This window comes from Rhinatrema bivittatum, chromosome 1 (assembly GCF_901001135.1).
Source record: "Rhinatrema bivittatum chromosome 1, aRhiBiv1.1, whole genome shotgun sequence".
NCBI classification, from domain to species: domain Eukaryota; kingdom Metazoa; phylum Chordata; class Amphibia; order Gymnophiona; family Rhinatrematidae; genus Rhinatrema; species Rhinatrema bivittatum.
In genome coordinates, this window is record NC_042615.1 from 571698070 (window position 1) to 571712494 (window position 14425).

Consider the following 14425-nt stretch of genomic DNA (forward strand, 5'->3'; position numbering starts at 1 on the left):
GAAGGAGTAATGCGGAGACTGTCCCGAGAGGCGGGACAGCACGGCAACAGAGTCTCTGGTGTGATGACATAGGGGCTGCCCCGAGGTGTGGGGAAGCGCAGAGTCAAGTCTCTGATGTAGTGATGTAGGCTGCCCCGAGAAGCAGGGAGTGTAGAGTAAAGCCACTGGTGTAATGACGTAGAGACTGCTCCGAGGAGCGGGGAAGTGTAGAGTCGAAGTCTCTGGTGAAGTGACGTAGAGGCTGCCCCGAGGAGTGGGGTAGCGCAGAGATGGGATCTCTGAAAGGAGGTGCTGAGGCAACCCTGAGGAGCAGAGAAGCGAGTTAGCAGGATCTCTGGTGGAGCGCAGGAGCTACCCCAAGGAGCGGGGAAGCCTGGAGACCAGGTCTTCCGAAGGAAGCGCAAGCAGGCCCCCGAGGAGTGGGTACCCAAGCCAGAGTCCAGATCAGCAAGTAGAGATCCAAGGCAGGAACCACGGGTCCGGAGAGATAGGAACAAGCACCAGTTAGGCAAAGGAATTCGTTACCAAGTCAGTTTGCATAGGCCAAAGGAGGTGCTTAAATATCCCAAGATAATGATGTCATCAGTCGGGGACGGCCCAGAGATTCCCGCCAGTGGTCCTTTAGAAGGAGAACAGATGGTGCGCACGCGTGCCTAGGAAGGCCCAGGGTCTGAGCATGGGCTGGTGGCGTCCCAGCCGCCATGTGGAGCAAGGAGGGCCAGGAATAGTACAGTGACAATGGCTGGCCAGAGCTGCGAATTTCCCTGGAGTGGAGGGCCAGACATGGCAGGATGTGAGTTGGGTCGGCCGCAGCTGACGGTCATAACAGGAAGTTAAGACATATTTTAAGCTGAGCACTAAAACTGTGTGCTGAAGTCAAGCACAAGGTGTTTTAATACTCAGCTACCTGCATTGGCCTGTCTGTGTGTGACTCTTGACCAGGGCTGCTGCAAGGGTATTAGGCTTCCTAGGCAATACATACAGCTGGGCCCTTCCCATGGCCCTCTCCACACACAATTAAAAATGTAAGCATAAATAGATTTTACATGAAAAAATACACTCAAAGTACAGCTTCTGAGGTAAAAATATCACTTAAAATAATACACAAATTATATTTACATGCACTGCTAAAGCGGCAACCAGAAATCTGCAAAAAAGACACGTGACATTGTAATGCATGTATTATGTTTGCCTGCTCGCAGGCTGCCCCCACGAGCTGGCTCACTCCTCACCGGCCGGCCCTGAAGTCTTGCTGCCACCAACCCACGCGGCCTGAGATGCCAACGCCGACCACTAGAACCCCTCTAGGTGCACACCAACATTTAAAGGCCCCGCGGTGGGAATAGCGCAGGCCGGTGCCTTCTGATGATATCAGGGGGTATTTAAACCCTGGATGTGCTTCACTCGGTGCCTCAGCAATGGGTCATCTCTATCAAGAATGTGAGTTGCTGCTCCTGTGTCTTCAGCCTCAACCAACTTGTCCTTGTCTTCAGGGCCGGTGCAAGGGGATTTGGCGCCCTAGGCGAGCCTTCTTCCTTGCGCCCCCGGTCTCGGCCCCGACTCCTACCTCATTCTCAATCACGCCCGCTGACTGGGGTTTTCTGGGTCGCGAGCAGATTGGGCACTGCTTGCGGCCCGCCAAATCTCCACTCCTCTTTGCCACCACTTGCAGCCCCATATGGCTCGCACCCAGTGGCGCACCAAGGGTCTCCGGCGCCCAGGGGCCAATGCATTTGTGTGCCACAGAAAATCAGTGGCATCTCTAGACAGAAGAATTTGTTTTGGGTGGGGGGGGGAGCCAAAATGACATTTCTTCATCACACCCACCTCTATAGCATGGATCCTGCTTTAAAATTGGTTATAAAAAAAAGTATTGTTAAAAAAAGTCCAAAGGGTCCTCTGCATTATTTTAAAAAGCTGGCCAGTTTCACACTTCTAGTAAAACTACTATAAAATTATTTGATAGCCTCATTCAACTAATTCTATATGGATTATGAGAGTGAAGTCTGGAATATATAGGAAGGGACAGAATGTCAATACAAATCCTGCACCTCCAGTTCTGTATCTCTGTGCATCCACTGAAATTCCCCCAACAATGGAGCTTGGATGTTTCCCTTACAGCTCATCATACTAAAAGATATTTTCAAATTCTGGTGTCACCTCACAGTAACAGCAGCACAAACACCTTCCACTACCAGACACATTGTGAACTAACATAAAGCACCGCAAAAGAGACACCCAAAATCTATACTGCAATCCCATCATAACAGTAATAACACCAAGGACTCAAACAACAATAACCCTACCTGTGAATAAGCAAGGATGAATATTACACTGGGTCCTAGAATACCAATACACCACCTACTGAGGAAACAAAACAAACCCAATTGCTATAGATCCCTATGCTAGCAGAATCTCTCATCATGGTCACACACACACAGAGCAGAGACAGACCTTCACCAAATACAGAATACAAAATAAAGGAGCACAAATTAGAAAAAACTGAAATGGAAACCCCAAGAAGCCAGACTCTGTGTATTAGCAATGGAAAAACAGAACAACCATTCCTCATAAAACAAATAAAATCAAGAAACAAAGCATCAGTTATAATAGTAAAACCATACTAATAAAATATTTTAAAACTACTGATAAATAGAATTTCTATTAATTAAAATCATATACATTTTTTACAATTTCCCAAACACCAATAAAATATTTCAAAACAGCACATATATCAAATAACACACAATAATTAAAACTAATAAGGATTTAAAAAGCCCCTGCTGTCCATACATGGGAGCTCTTGATTTCCAGTCACCCTGATATTGTCGAGGCTTAGGAGGTTATCCTCTCTCTCTCACACATACTCACATGTCCATTCTCTCTCACACATACACTGTCACATACATACACATTCATGCTCTTATACCCAACCATAACCTCTCGCTCTCACAGACACAGACACTGACACACTCTCAGGGTGTAAGACACATTCTCTTCCCCCCCCCCCCCCCCCCCCCACTCACACACACTCTTACTCCCCTGGATTTTTCTCATACACACTCATGCTCTCACTGGCTCCCTCACATACACACAAACACACACTCCCAGGCAGCTCCCACTCGTTCTCACACAGACACACACACACAGGCAAGCTCCTAGTCATTCTCACACTGAACCCCAGGCAGGCTCCCATTCATTTTCACACCACTCCCTCTCCATCCCCCAGGCATGCACACATTCATTCTCACACACACAGACCCCCAGGCAGGCACCAATTTATTCTCACACACACACATACACCACAAACAGGCAGGCACATATTCTCACACATACAAACCCCAGGAAGACACCCATACATTCTCATACACAGACACACCCTCAGGCAGGCACCCATGCATTCACACACTTACACCGCCAGGCAGACTCCCATTCATACACATGCACACACTAAAGGCAGAGACCCCCTCTCTTTCTTTTGCCAGCAACCTCAGAGCCTCTCTCATCCCTCTGCTGCCACTTCACTGCTGCTGTATGGCTATTGCGGAGGTGCTGATTGCTGCTATTGGCACTGAAGCCCATTCTGCTGCCTCTTCTGTGCAGGCCCCATGGGCTTCCAGTTCCTCTATGCCGTCTCTTTTTCGTCAGTAAGGAGGTCCAGACAACTGATCCGTAAAGATAGACTTTTATTGCCAGCAAGATGCAGCTAAGACAACGGCTTAGTACAACTGCATGCCACGCCCCCTTCGGAGCAAACCTTTATGCACTTTACAGTTCTTATCTTTTATACATGCGTTCTAAGCATTGCTGAGCAAGCATATTCCGGCTGAAGGGGCTACTGACCCCCTCCCTCGACACCCTGGAACTTTCGTGAAACTTCTCCCATGTTCTGCAGGAGAGGCTGCTGGGACTTGCAGTTCTGGAAAGGAATTCGCGAGTCTGCAGTAATACAGCCCATCACATAATACATCCATTGTTCTAATCTAGGTTACAGCAGTGAAAGCTTATCAGAGAATAAGAACAGCGAAGCCAAAAAAAATGAAAATGTGCAATGTGCTGACAGAGAGTTTCTTAATGTCCTAATTACAGCTGTATTGCAGACTGTAAGTAAACCCGTCATGAAGCAGGGAATTCTGGTACATGAAGTCCTTTGTCAGGTTGAAGCGTTCAGACTCCTTCATTCCCCCCTTTGATACTTATCATTCTCTATGAAAAGTATCACACCTTCACAACGCAACTGTGGAGCTGAAAGAAACAGAAACAAGAAAAATTAGCAATTTGAGTTCTCAGGGGGCCCTAATTTCCCAAACAGTCCGATGGTTTCTTCACGGGTTTGAGACGGATGGGCCCTAATGGCTCCACCCCCCTTTGTAGCCCGAACTTGTCATGTATGGGAAGATGGCCCAGGATAAAACATGAGGATGGTTAAACAGGTTCTATAGGCTCAGAGGAATACATGTACAGTAACAGGAGCTACGTGGCTGTTTTGCGTTCAGCAATGTCCTTCATCACCCGACGAAGGCGGTATGAGCAAGAAAGGAATAATTCAGGGTCCTAAAAGACAAAACAGAATTAAACTGGCTGGGATAACAAACAAGCTCTTAAATCCATCGATCATGGAAAACCAACCACGGAATCCATTGGCCCATCCCAAGCACTATTCCACTGCTGGACAGGGATGTGTGCCATCTTGACCATGCGATCAGTGATGTCTTGGATAACCTTGTTGTGGTCATCTACCTGTAAACAACAATTGGAGAGGTTAAATGTTCCACAAACCCTCCTTCCTGGGCCAGAGGATAATCTAAAACCAATCTATTCTGGTACACTGCAGTCATAATTTTGGTATTTTGTTTTGCCCAGAGTTTAAGAGCGAAAGCAGTCGTTGGTAATGAGCTCCAGGACTGCCTGAAGCCTGATTGTTCAGTTGTTTTCCCTCTATAATGCTCCATGCACTTGAATTGTAAGAAAGGCATATTTAGAGTCTGTATAGATATTTACAGTTTTCCTTCTGCCAACTGCAGAGCTCGAGTAAGAGCAATTAGTTAAGCTTTTTGTGCAGACGTTCCTGGGGGAAAAGGTTGAGCCTCAATGATTTCATCTTCGGATACAACAGCATATCCAGCAGAACGTATCTCATGAATGATTTGGCTGTTCCCATCAGTGAATAAAGTCCAAGCTCCTTGCCAGGGTTGATCCCTCAGGTCTGGTCTACTGGAATGTATTGTAGTCATGACTTCTTCACAGTCATGGGCAACTGGTTCAGGTGCCGGCATAAGAGTGGCCGGGTTCAAGTTTTTGCTGTCCTGTATTTGAAGTTCAGGTGTTTCACACAGTAAGGCTTAATACTTGACGAGACGTGAATTAGTCATCCATTTTGGTCCATGGGTCTCTCGTAGTCCTTGAATAGTAAGAGGAGTTGTTACTTGTAAAGTCTGTCCAAATGTTAGCTTAACAGCTTCGGGTATCAGTAAGCATGCAGCAGCAATGCTTTGAAGGCAACCAGGCCATCCTTTTGCAACATTGTCCATTCCTTTTGACTGATATGCAACAGGTCGCTCCCATGTTCCTAGAGTTTGAGTCAATACCCCAATGGCCATGCCTTTCTTTTCATCGACGAATAGATGGAATGGTTTCATTACATCTGGCAATCCTAGAGCAGGTGGTTCAATCAAAGCATCTTTCAGTTGTTGTAAGCTTGTCAGTTCATGGGTTTCCCACTGAAAAGGCTGAGATTCTGCCTCCTTTCCCCGCAGCTTGTCGTACAGGGACTGGGCAATAACAGCGTAGTTAGCAATCCACAGCCTACAGTATCCTGCAGCTCCAAGGAACGCTCGGAGCTCCTTCTTGCAAGTGGGTACAGGTTGACCTCGTATTGAACTGGTACGGGATATTCCAAGACAGCGGGTACCTTCCCGAATTTGGAATCCCAAGTATTCTACTTCCAATTCACAAATTTGCACCTTCTTTTTACTTGCACGGTATCCTTTTGAGTACAACGTCTTTAGTAAGTGGAGAGTGGCTACTGCACATTCGTGATACGTTTCACGAAACAACAGAAGGTCATCCACATACTGTATTACTGGCCCATACGTGACTTGGTACATCTTCAAGTCTTTTGCCAGTTGCTCCCCGAACATCGTGGGTGAGTGCTTAAATCCTTGCGGTAAGCGAGTCCATGTGTACTGCTGCTTGATTCCAGTTTGTGCATTTTCCCATGTGAAGGCAAAGATCTTCTGGCATTCTTCTGCTACTGGAACGGAGAAGAAAGCATCTTTGAGGTCAATGACACTGTACCACTTGGATGTAGGGGAAACTTGAGCCAAGATTGAGTATGGATTTGGTACAAGGGCTACTAGATCTGCTACTTGATTGTTCACTTTCCGTAAATCTTGTACAGGTCGGTAATCAGAAGAACCGGGTTTCTTTACGGGCAGTAGAGGGGTGTTCCAAGCAGATCGGATTCGCCTGAGAATTCCCAAATCATACAGTCTCTGCAGGTGTACTTCAATTCCTTCTCTGGCCATATATGGAATGGGGTATTGAGGTTGATTAATCACCTGTGCATTCTGCTTCATCTCTATCCATATGGGGGTAGCGTCGATAGCTATTCCTCCCGGGATCTGTTCGAACCATACTTGGGGTACACTATCCATCAGTTGTCTTCGTTTTTGTTGAGGGGGGGTGTTGTTTTCATATCGATGTGCGATGGTTCGTTCGACTATGGGAAGATGTAGTCTCCATTCTTCTTGGAGGGGACAGATGAGTATCACTGGATGGTCCCCGAAGGAGGCTTTAACTTCCCCTGTTGGTTGAAATCTCAATGTTGTCTGAGGCTTACACAGCAGGTTCCATCCGATAAGGGATACCATGGTCCCGCCTACTTGTATACTTCATTCTTTCTGCAGAGGGGCAGTGAGTACCTGACCTGAGGCACCCACTATAGAAACAGTCTCTTTCGTCGGGGGGGCCGATTGGTGCAGTCATGACAGATCGTTGGCCTCTGAGTCCAACAGGCCCCTGATTTTTGTTGTGTTACCTCGTGGATCTCCACCAGAGGGTCAGTGGGGATTCTTCCCTCCCGATCTCTTCAGGCTGTATGCTCCTTGTCGCCTCCCCCGCCATCTGCCAGTGGGGGTTGTCCAATCTCCTTCCTCCTCGGCCCCTTTGTGTCGGTGCAGGTCCATTTTTGTCGTTAGTATTCACTGCAGGGCTCCCGTATTTCTTTTGCCATTCTTCACAGTCTCTCTTCCAATGGCCTTCATTTTTGCAGTACGCACACTGATTCTTTCCCAAAGGGGGGTCTTGTTCCCCCTCCTCTTCGCGGTCTGCCATTGTCTTGGCTCCTTCCTGTCCGCGTGTCCTCGAGAGCGGCGGCTAACAGTCACTTTCTCCTTCATGTCTCTACTTGCTTCTCTCTTTTCTCTTCCACTTCTCTATTTCCACATACCTGGTCTGCTATAGCTTTTAACTGGCTGAGGCTCATGCCCTCAAAGCCCTCGGCCTTCTGCAGGTTCTTTCGGATGTCAGGTCTATTATTAAGTTCCTGGTTGCAGGGACGGGCCCCTTTTCTTCTCTTCCTGATCCCTGTTCCCATACATCTCAAAATACGATGAAAAGATCACAGTCCATCTGGAAATTGAATAGGTGACCTGCGCCTGGAGGCAAATCAATTCTGACGAGGCTGAGAAGCTGCAAAACATTGCTTCCTTCATACTTGTAAGTTTGGCATTGGGTTAATTCAATAAAGTCAACCTGGATCTGCAGGCAAGGATCCAGGGGGGGCGCTTTAGGTGTGCAGGAGTGATGATCAAACCCTTGGAAGCCTTGTACCAATTACATTGCAAACACTAAGAACATATGGTAATAGCCAGAGCCCAGCCCCCACCAGTGGTCAAAGAACATAATTGCAATATATATATATATATATATATATGTGTGTGTGTGTGTGTGGGCCACTACTTTATCATTTGGGCCGACTCATATTTGCTCTTGTTCCTAATCTTGCATAGTGGCCCCTTCTCTTGCCCACAACTTCCAATAATCCTTATCTTGCGCCTGCCACTGAATCAAAATTTTTAATATTAAGTCTTTGTTTTCTCCGTTTTTGTTTTTGTTTTTGTTTTTTTTTACAAACGGCATCCTGTAATTCCCACAGTCAGCGCTGCACATGCTTGGCTGTCTTATCTTGCCAGTTCCTTAAAACAGGGAGTAGCTCTGCATATTTAACTACTGCTAGCCAAAGAAGCAACAAGGAAAACTTTAACAAAGAACCCATTCTTAATCATTTCTCTAAATTTCCCAGAGACAGCTTCAAAATAAACTGCGTCAGCAAAAGAGAGTTCATATTTTATCATGCGTTCCAATGTAACTTTTAAATAACAGATAATATATAGGAGACAAGTAAGAACAATAATTAACATGGTATTAGAGAATAATTGACTAACCTGTGGATGTATCGAGTGAAGGCGCAATGAATTTGCTGCTATAAAATGTCTTAAAAATAGCCCGCATCATAAGGCACTAAATGATTTGTAAGGGACCCTTGGTTCTGGTATTTCTTTGCAAGTAGCAATCCTTTGTCAGATTACAGACAGTTTTAGCAAGGACCTTGGAGAATAAATTTAATCAGCAGAAACTCGGAGCTACAATCTTCCTTTCTTTTAATTAACATACCACAATTCTATCTTTATTCACATACGCACACCATGAACTAACTTTCAATAATGTTCTGTTAAAACAAACGAAACAATTTTTCTTTCTCTTTGTCTTCATTCACCCAGGCTAGCCCAATGTCCCTTTTTTTTTTTTTTTTCCTTTCTCTTCTCTCTCTGGCTCGATCCCCTCCTCTCTCCTGTAATTATCTCTGCCGTTAACCCTTAACTGCCATCAAGTTCTAAACTTCAACACCAGTAAATGCATTCTCAGTAATCAAATCAGTATTTTAACTTAACACTGTACATTAATTTGTTGTATAGTAGTCTTGTGCAGCATCTGTAAACCAAAATCTCTTCTTATTAGGGTTTAAAACAATTAAAAAAAATCCCTGGTACATGTGCTTGCAATTCACAGATAGCAGTTATCAAAAGAAATAATGCATTTGATCACAAAAAGAAATTTGTCTAACCGATCTACCACAGTAGAATTTTTTTTTTTTTTTTTTACAGGTACCTTACAGACAGACAGACACTGAGGACTTCCGGTTCCCCATTTTGCGTACTTGAGTTACCATTACGAGGGCGGCTCCCTCTACTAGCTTCTTTGCCCACGATGGAGGATTTTCAATAACTGCGATCCACGCGGTTATGTATGGTATATCCTCAGGGCAACCCGGGTTCCCTTCTCGTATGACTATTTTATGGACCCGTGTGGCCGTTTGGAAGTTAAAAGTTCCTGTAGGAGGCCAATTTACACAGAAACCGGGCCATTTATGGGTGCATCGTTGAATCATTCCGGGTTTTGTACATTTATGTTCATCGAACACTTCGCTATAGTGTTCAGTCATGACTTTTAACGGAGTCGACCCGCTCCCTCCCATTAGGATAGAATTCACAGACAAAGGAGGGAAGGGAAGACGGATAGGTAAGGGGTCCATATCCGTCAGACACAAAGGGTCACAATCGCCCCGACTAGGACGCGGTCAGCCCGGCCTAGAACTGCGAGGCCATTCACTCTCTTTCACACAACAAGAAACCTATTCCCACTATCGTATACGTTTACTTATTATTTCCATACATATCATCCGCGTGGTCTTCGGAATGTAATTCCTACTAACACACTGCGTGGGGTGTGATCAAGGCCCCCTCGGTCAGCCAGAAAAGACCGGGCTATTTCCTTAGCTAGCTAGTCTTTACTTATTTCCATATTCCCATAATACTCGCCTGCAGGGGTCTTCCGATCGTCGTGAAAGCCTTCTTCCCGGATCATCAACCCAGAGGTCCCGGCAGAATTTCTGTGGAACGATCCCCTCAGAAACCTGATCGCTGAACTCAGCGGTGGCCACTCACCAGGTGCATCAGGGGGACTGCTCCGCCACCAAACTACCGGACCTTCTGGAGAGCTAAAATAGCGTCTCCGGTACCTCCTGGCTGGCTCGCCAATGTAACCGTCTCTTTTTCGTCAGTAAGGAGGTCCAGACAACTGATCCGTAAAGATAGACTTTTATTGCCAGCAAGATGCAGCTAAGACAACGGCTTAGTACAACTGCATGCCACGCCCCCTTCGGAGCAAACCTTTATGCACTTTACAGTTCTTATCTTTTACACATGCGTTCTAAGCATTGCTGAGCAAGCATATTCCGGCTGAAGGGGCTACTGACCCCCTCCCTCGACACCCTGGAACTTTCGTGAAACTTCTCCCATGTTCTGCAGGAGAGGCTGCTGGGACTTGCAGTTCTGGAAAGGAATTCGCGAGTCTGCAGTAATACAGCCCATCACATAATACATCCATTGTTCTAATCTAGGTTACAGCAGTGAAAGCTTATCAGAGAATAAGAACAGCGAAGCCAAAAAAATGAAAATGTGCAATGTGCTGACAGAGAGTTTCTTAATGTCCTAATTACAGCTGTATTGCAGACTGTAAGTAAACCCGTCATGAAGCAGGGAATTCTGGTACATGAAGTCCTTTGTCAGGTTGAAGCGTTCAGACTCCTTCAATCTCATACATTGTGAGATCCGCATAGAGAAAGTGCTACTCTTGCACATTCCCAAAGATTACATGTTCCAATCAGTAAAAAGTAATTTATTTCTTTTTACATTTGCTGTCTGATCTTAGTTTTCTAATCGGTTGGTCACAGGCTTTTTTTTTCCACCTTCCCTTTCTTATTTTTTTGCCAATTCCTTTTATAACATATTTCTTTTCTCTCCATCTGTCTGCTTCCCTCAAACACACAGTCAGGTTCTCATTCTCACATGCTTTCTCTCTCTCACATACACAGGCATTCTCACATGCTGTCCCTCATACAATTATTTATACACAGTCTCTCTCTTGCACATCCTGTCTAACTCTCACTCCCACATGCTGTCTTGCTCAAGCACAGGTTCTCACTGTCACATGCTCTCTCTCATACAATCAGTCCTACACACAGGCTCTCACTGTCACATGCTGACTCACACACACACACAGGCTCTCTCTCACTCCCACATGCTGTCTTGCTCAAGCACAGGCTCTCACTATCACATGCTGTCTCTCACACACACAGAGGCTCTCCCATGCTGTCTCTGCAAACATTCAGGTCTTCACTCACACCCACACACACAGTCTCTCAACTCATCTCATACACGCACACATACACACTGTACAAACCCTCAGTCTCTCTCTCACCTCTGGGCCTCCTCTTCACGGGCCACTGCAGGATGGGCTCTGCAGCGGCCCCGGTCTTCTCGAGCCGCGCTGATCCTCTTCTGCACGCGGCTGATGCTCCTCCTCTTTCCTGCCCGCGCGGCTCCGGCAACATTTTTCTTCCGGGGCCGCGCGGGCAGGAAGGAGGAGAAGTTCCTGCATTGGCTGATGCTCCTCCTCTTTCCTGCCCGCGCGGCCCCGGCAACATTTTTCTTCCGGGGCCGCGCGGGCAGGAAGGAGGAGAAGTTCCTGCATTGGCTGATGCTCCTCCTCTTTCCTGCCCGCGCGGCTCCGGCAACATTTTTCTTCCGGGGCCGCGCGGGCAGGAAGGAGGAGAAGTTCCTGCATTGGCTGATGCTCCTCCTCTTTCCTGCCCGCGCGGCCCCGGCAACATTTTTCTTCCGGGGCCGCGCGGGCAGAAAGGAGGAGGAGGAGCACCAGCATGTTTAGACGCGACTGTACCACGGTCCTGCCGATCTTCTTGCTGTGTGTATCCGGCACACAGCATAGCAGTAGTTCACCGCTCAGCCGCCATTGGGATGACGTCCACCGGCGGCCATTGGCCATCAGCGGCTCGGCGCCCCCTAATGCTCAGCACCCTAGGCGATCGCCTAGTTCGCCTAGTGCTTCCGCCGGCCCTGCTTGTCTTTCATCTCATCCAGCCTTTTCCTTGTCCTTGTATTCGTCTTCAAGTCTGCCTGCCCTCAGAATGATTCTCGGAACTGACCTTAGCCTGTGACCTGACCATTCTTGCTTGCTGCCTGCCCTGACCATAGCTTGTGACCATCAACCATCCTTGCTCGCCGTCTGCCTGGATCACAGTTTGGCTACGACCATCCTTGCTTGCCGCCTGCCTCAACCAAAACCAGACATCAGAGCCTCTCTTCAGCATACATCTCAGAGACTGTCACCCAAAACTTTCTGGTCCCAGAACCCAAAGGCTCAACCTAAGAGGAAAGAGGCAGATAAAGGTGAAGCTTCAGCTCAGTCTCTGTGCTGTCTTCTCCACCAATTAGCGGTGAGGGCCTACAGGGCCTTCCCAGTAGGTTGCGTCAACCTTACCCCAACATAAGGGTCCACAATCCTGACAGTTTGCTGAGGCCATGGTCCTGGTGACTCGGACATCACTCCAAGTTATACCAGACCTGGCACAGTGCTTACAGGAACAGCAGCAGGTACTCAGTTAAGTAACTGTGGCCCTGCAAAAATTAGCTCTCACAGTGGCTGCTGTGAGGGGGAACCTGCACCAACACCAACAGCTCCTCTTCAGGTGCCACCTGCCTCTGCCAGACCATTACCGCCACCCCTACATTTACGGGAGATCCCAAACAATGTTGCAGTTTCATCAATCAATGCTGGATGCATTTTCAGCTGCAGGCTGCAATGTTCCCTGATGATCAAACTAAGATCACCTACATCCTCTCCCTCTTGGGTGGTACTGCATTAGCTTGGGCTTCTCCCCTCTGGTAGTACGAAGACCCCATACTCCAGAACCTGGAAAGCTTTCTCATGAATTCTGCCTCGTATTTGACAAACCAGGAAGGGACACCACCCAAGCAACGGACATGTTGCAGATCCACTAGGGCTCCTGGACCTTCTCGGAATATATGATAGAATTCAGGACATTCGCTTACGAATTGAACTGGGGTAAAGACAGTCTCACAGCCATCTTTTTTCAAGGGCTGGCAGGTCACATTAAGGATGAGCTCAAAGCTCGGGAACTGCATCCCTCCTTGGATCGGCTCATCACGTTGGCCGAGCTTATAGACCAAAGACTCCAGGAGAGAACACATGAGCATAAAACTCGACACACTGTCCCCTTTGCACCCCACTTCCAGCGGCCTCTCTCTCCACCCATGATTTGGTTCTCCGAACCTAAAAATCAGGTGGAGCCCATGCAACTGGTTCACAGCTGGTTGACCGCTCAAGAAAGATCACACCATAGACAACTGTTGTTGTGGGTGTGGTCCCTTGGACCGAGAGGGAGTTGGCACAACCTGCAGGGTGGAGCCCTGCAGGTCCCCACAGTCGGCTGTTGGAGTTGGATGAGGCAGTGGCCCAACTGGAGTTTCGCATATACCAGCCCACATTCCCCTTAGGTTTAGCTCTCAGGTGTCAGGATTGGCAGATCTTAGATGGGGGCCTCTGCCAGTGAACAAAACATCTATAGATGAGGTCAAGGTATGCAGAAGTCGAAGGCAGATTTGGGTCAAGGCAGGTGACATTCAAGGATGTCTAGTAACAGGTAGTGGTCAGTTACAGGCAGCAATCAAGGGTGTCCAGTAGGCAGACAGTAGTCAGTGACAGGCAGTAATCAAGGAAGTCCAGGAGGCAAGCCGTGGTCATTACCAAGTATCCATCCGAGGGAAGGAGGGATGGATAGGTAGGGCAGGGAGGCATGGAGCAGCACAGACGGGCAGGCAAGGAGACGAGGAACACAGAACTGAAGAGGACCTGAAGCTAAGACCACTGGAACCAAAGACAACTGATGACCAGAAACTGAAGACAAGACAAAGACCAGAAATGGGAATGCAGGCAGGGAACATTGAGGCAACTCATACTACAAGGCTGTAGGAGACCTGTTGCTGAGGCGAAGTCTGCAGGGAGAACGGCCTTTTTAAGGCCAGGGCTTATGATGCTGCAGGAGATTTTCTGCCACAGGTCCTTTAAGCTGGTGCACGTCAGGCTTGGCCATAGTGGAAACCAGCGGCATCCTGTCTTGCATCTTGTCAAGCCTGCTTGCACATGGTGGCCTTGTGGGCTGGTATATGCGAAACTCCAGTTGGGCCACTGCCTCATCCGCCAGCCGACTCTGGGGACCTGCAGGGCTCCACCCTGCAGGTTGTGCCAACTCCCTCTCGGTCCAAGGGACCACACCCACAACAACAGTTGTCTATGTCTGCCTTTTTTGGCATTGGGGTTCATCAATGGTGGCTTGGGGCTGGAGGTGAGTGCAGCAGTTCGCGGGGATGCCTGAGGACCACCAAACCAACAGTATCCCCCTTAAGCCCCCTTCCTGAGGGCCTTGATTTTCTGGGGTGACTAGAGTGGAAGTCCCTTAATAGGTTGTGATTCAAGATATTGG